The following is a 5,757-nucleotide window of genomic DNA, read 5'->3' as shown; positions in this document are numbered from 1 at the left end:
CATACACCTTCCCAAGACCTTCAACCTATCACATCACCATGGCCATTCTCACAGTGGGGACTATATCTTGTTGGTAAAATTAATCCTACTTCTTCCAATGGACACAAGTTCATTCTCACTACCACAGAGTATTTCACCAAGTGGGTGGAGGCAATCCCTCTAACATATACCACTGGTAAGAAGATAGCAAAATTCATGCTTAGCTATATCATCTGTAGATATGGAGTCCCAATGTGTATAGTAACTGATAATGGGCATTCGTTCAAAAATCAAGAAATGTGTGAATTTTGTGATCAAATATTAATAAAACAAATATTTGCAACTCTCTATTACCCACAGAGCAATGGTCAAGAAGAGGCAAACAATAAAACAATACCAAAAAATCTTAAAGAAAGTTGTCAATGAAGCAGGACACGATTGGCATCTATAATTGAATCCTATACTATGGGCATACATAATAGGTGTTCACATAGCTACAAGAGCTACACCATATAGCTTGGTCTATGGTTCAAAAGCTATTCTACCAATTGAAATAGAATTACCATCGCTAAGAATCTCCTTGAAACACATTATATCAGAGGAAGACAACAGAGTTGCAAGATTGCAAGAGCTAGAACTATTAGATGAAAAGTGATAGAGCACCCTAAATTACTTATAGGGATATCAAAATACACTAGGAAGAAGATACAACAAAAGAGTAAGGTCAAGAAACTTTGAGGTGGGAGATCTAGTCCTCAAAGAAAATAAAAGGAACCTAGCAGAGCGAGAAAAACTAGGCAAGTTTGAACCAAACTAGTTAGGTCCTTTTATAATAACAAGGGTTGTTGGAAATGGTGCTTATAATATGAATGCCATGGAGGTAGATCCACTCCCTGATCACATCAACAACATGCACCTTAAACACTATTACATCTAATAGTGGGGTAGTTTAGGTTCCTTTTTTTATTGCATTTCTGCATATCTTTCCTAAAGTATTGCATTGCATATCATTTTTCTTTCAAAGTTGCATCATAGCCACATCATAACTTGCATTTTCATGGCATATTGTCATCTCTTCCACATATAGCTGCATCAATAAAACAAGGTGATTGTCTCAGTTAAATCACCCGTCTCCACATGAAATAAGCAAGAGTTATCTCATTTCTTAGATATTCGGACATGAAGTTGTCAAAACCTAAGGTCAATCATCTTCAACATTACTTGTTGTTAGGATTTGTCTATGTTTAGGTAGATACTTCACTATTGTGCCTTGTCTCACAAGTCTATCAATTGCTATATCTCACACATTAATCATTTGCTCTAAATCATTGGAGAAACTTGGTTGATCATATGACTAGTGAAAAATCTAAAATTTTGCTTCAGTTCCACTGTAATTGTCAAACCTAGGTAGGTTTCATTACTTACAAGCCAAGCAAAGGATAAAAAATAAAAAGAGCTATGCCTAATTATTATAAAGTGGAAAATTAGGAACTTAGCCAAATCACCACTTGAAGGAAGAGGGAATTTACTAAGCTCAATTTTCACTTGAGGAACTTTATATTCAAAAGAGGGGGATGAGTCTACTAGATCCAATCCCAAAGGATGCAAGGATTCAATACTAAGTAGGTTGGAATGGAATTAACCCTCTTTTGTAAGTTGATTGATTGAATTAAGACAAAGTGTTGAAAATGGAGACAAAGTATGCAGAAATAGTGAGCTACAGATTCAAGATTCAGTCATGCACCTGGATCTGAGAAGTTTGAGATGATTCGGAGCTGCTCTGTGAAATCTAACATAAGTTGTAGGGACTATGTGTCCAGATAGGGGTGCCCTCCTATCGGTCCTTCGAACTTTCCATGTGTCAAAAAGGGTTTTTCCGTCTCTACGAATAAATCTTAATTCCAGAAGTACAGATGCACACCTACTTCCTACACACAGAAAGGAGAAGAAAGGGGTTGGGAATATGGGTTTGCCTAAGTCAAACCCCAGTTTGGAATCAACCTTGAATGAAATATTGCAAATGCTTGAAATAAATAATGGAAAGGTATAACTTCAGATCTGCAATAGATGATGATGATTATTTTCTTCTTAGATGTAATCACATGTGTTGTATGAAATGGCATGAACATGAAAAAACCCTAACACACACACATGCTTGCAAATGAATGGTGTAATATCGCTCCAATGGATAGATGAAGAGTATGCAGGCTTAAGGAATGAAGAATGCTTGATGTAGTCTCCTTGCCTTATGATCACTATCGTGTTCTCACCTTATGATAATGGTGGATTATGATGATATATCAAAATGATAAGGGAAAACCTCCTTATATACTTGCCTATTGTCAAATATCTTAATTTTTTGATAGAAGTTGACATAGGGGGTTATTTCCCACTCACATTTGAGATAAGTCCAAGGAAGAGGGGCCAAGATACGTCCCCTTTGGGGGATCCTAGGATGCCACACCCTGGTCTTGCCCTATTTTGGGGCAGGATCAAGGTGGCCATCTAAGGTGCAAGGTGAAAAATGAAGCTTAGTTACATAAAAGAGGCAAAAATAGGTCTCGATCAAGCATGGGGATGAGATTGATAAGATGAGGGCCTAGAATGCGATCAAAATTGTAGAGGGTACAATTTTAGGACGCTACTATTACATATCAAAATATCAAGGCAAAAGAAAAAGATATATAACTAAAATATCATGCATACAAGTGCAATAAAAGCTTGTCTATGGGAACATATGAGTAACTCCATCAGGGCTATGGACGCCTACTGGAAATGGAGCAATATTTGAGAGATTACAATGATAACCTTGTCGGGGCTATAAACATTTGACTAGCAGCGAGGCTCTATCTAGGATGCTTTTGAAGTTAGAATAAACTGCGTAGCTAGTCACATAGGATGCTAAGGGTCTCCAATGATCATAAGAGTTAGAATAAATTCAATTACACAAACAAAGGCAAAAGAAGACCAAAATTTTCAGGAATCAGTGGGGAATTTTTTTGCATCTCCATTTACAAATCTTAGTCACTCAGTGTGTTAAAGTGGGTGGTCCAAGGGTTCTTGACAATTGAATGAATTCGTATCTTTGAAATGTTTTGTACCTTCAAAACAATCAATATTTAACATAGTGATAAACATAGACAATCATCCTTGTGCAAATAGGAAATGCATTTTCATCCTGCACATCATATTGCATAACATAGTTCATATAAAAAATTTCATTGCCTCCACATAAATTGTGTTGATCATTATATCATAGCAAGCCAGTACACTGGGGGCATAGCTGAAAAAATCACTAAAAAGCATAAAAAGTCTTGAAAAAATACCTAAAAAGCATTAAAAAGTCCTAAAAAAAAATCTAAAAGCATAAAAGTCCTGAAAAAGTCCCTTAAAGCATAAAAAGTCTTGAAAAATCTACCAAAAACATTCAAATACGATCTTGAAAAAATCAATCAAAAACATTGAAAAAGTCCTAAAAAAATCAACCAAAAATCCAAATATGATCCTGAAAAGAAAACAAAAAAAACATTCAAATATGATCCTGAACAAAAGCACAAAAACATTGGAAAATCTCTTGAAAAATAACTTTAAAAAAATGTAATAAAATGTCTCGCAAGAATCAAACACCCTAGCAGATATCCAGCAAACACTTTGCATGAAGTTAACAAAGGATATAACTATCTAATCAACAATATGCAATCAAATTGATCAAGTTGTCTTATCAATCATATCAACTATCCATATCAAGTGATCATTATCTTGTCTTAAATAGAAGGGGATACACTCGAAATCAGATAGATCAATCTTAAATGGGGTCTGGATTTTCTGAGATCAGACATTATCAACCATCACATCAACAATCAAAGAAAAGGCACAAATCAGTATGGCTACTGAATTTTGTCCTAGTTAGTCTTTATCTTTTATCATTTGGCAACAGGTCATGTTTCTATGCTACTCAAGGATGTCCACAAGTGACTAGAGGAGCCAGGATGGGCATGATCCTTTTCTTTCTTTGTTATCTGTGGTGTGAAACAACATTCTGGGGCAACAGTGCCATGGGTGTCTCTAATTGATACGTTCATTTGGCAAGTATCCCATGAAGGATAACTATGCTTGTGACTACCCCACATACCTTGACTCTTGGCATTATTCCCAGAATGGAGGGTTCACTCCTTGTCTGCAATGTGTGTTTTTGCAATGAGATATCTTTACATCTTGGTTCCTTATATCTTGGTGCAAAAAGCTCCTTTATGACATAATAAGGCTCAGTGGTGAATATATATTGCGCTATGAATAAAGGCACAAAATTTTGTGAAAACCATCATCTTCATTTTCAGTCTATCGTGATCAATCCATCATTTTATATCAATCATCTTCAATCATTTCTAAATTCTCATCATCATTCTAATTCAACCACATTTCGAAAAAATATTCATGCAGTCATTAATTAGGTTGCATTAGTGTGCATTCATTCACATATGTTCATTTAGTTAATCCATTAGATTGCATTTGCATACGGTGAAAAATGATGATGAAAACTATTGTAAAACCATAAAGATTCAACCACAATAAAACCCTATTTCGACAACCAAACATTCACCATACACCAATGAAGATACCTAAGAATATGCAAATTCATAAATAAACAATATTACCATTCACATGTTAAGTAGGGTTTCAATCTCCATTGTCTCCTATCTCCATTGATCTTGTTTGATATATTTGCTCTCTAATTTTGTGTGTGCACAAGAGATCAACAAAGAATGGATTGTGGTTGAAGATGCTTGATCACAAGGAAGCTTGATTGCATAATATTGATTGACTAATTAGGGTTGATGATGAAGGAGGGTATCCTCTTATATAGAAGACACTTTAGGAAATGGAGGGATAAGATTAAAAGGTGAAGATGATAAATGATCAGCTAGGATTAAAGGGTTGGTAGAAGAAATAATAAAATGATGAAGGGGGTAGGTAAGAGAGGATTTAAGAGATAAGCAACATGTGTCATTGAAGGAAAACGCTAATGAATTAATTAAATAAATAAAGATTTATTTAATTAATAGAAGAAGTGGGGTCAATTAAATAAATAAAATATTTATTTAATTTAGGAGAAAGATTTATTTAAATTAGAAAAGGGCTAGAAGAGGCTAAAAGAATTAATTAAATAAATAAATATTTATTTAAGTAATAGAAGATAGGATAAAATAATTAATAAATAAATATTTATTTAATTAGAAAGGACAATTTTAGGTGTCTACATTTTGCCCCTCTTTGAGACAATGCAACTTGTCGCGTTGGCTCAAAGAAGATAAACTAATACAAAGTTACTCCAAGATAGGAATGATATGCCTTCTTGAGAGATTGGATGGAAATCTTTGAAAATATCGCAGACAATCTCTCGATAAGAAAGAAACGTTGGAAGGACTAGTAGGATAAGCACTGATTCAGGAAGAAAGGACTGACACGAGAGACTAGAAATAAGTAGTCTATATGTATAGGCCACAAGGAAAACATCCTCATTTGCATCCACGAAATTCAAAAGATCAAAGAACTTAGAGCTTAGAGAGCAGTTAGCAGAGCAGGAGAGATGGCAGATAGGCTACACAAGTTCAATCGCATTCGATGGATCCAGAGACCAGATGACATGGGTGATTCGGTGTGTGCCTGAACCTCACTTTGTATGTTTTTGCATGTATTTCTTTAATTAATGTACTTTAGAGTAGTTAAACAAAAATGTGGAATCAGTGTTTAGGTCCAAAACACGTCTATGCTAGGATT

Source organism: Cryptomeria japonica, chromosome 3, assembly GCF_030272615.1.
Source record: "Cryptomeria japonica chromosome 3, Sugi_1.0, whole genome shotgun sequence".
Classification (NCBI taxonomy): domain Eukaryota; kingdom Viridiplantae; phylum Streptophyta; class Pinopsida; order Cupressales; family Cupressaceae; genus Cryptomeria; species Cryptomeria japonica.
Note: the sequence above shows the minus strand (reverse complement) of the source record.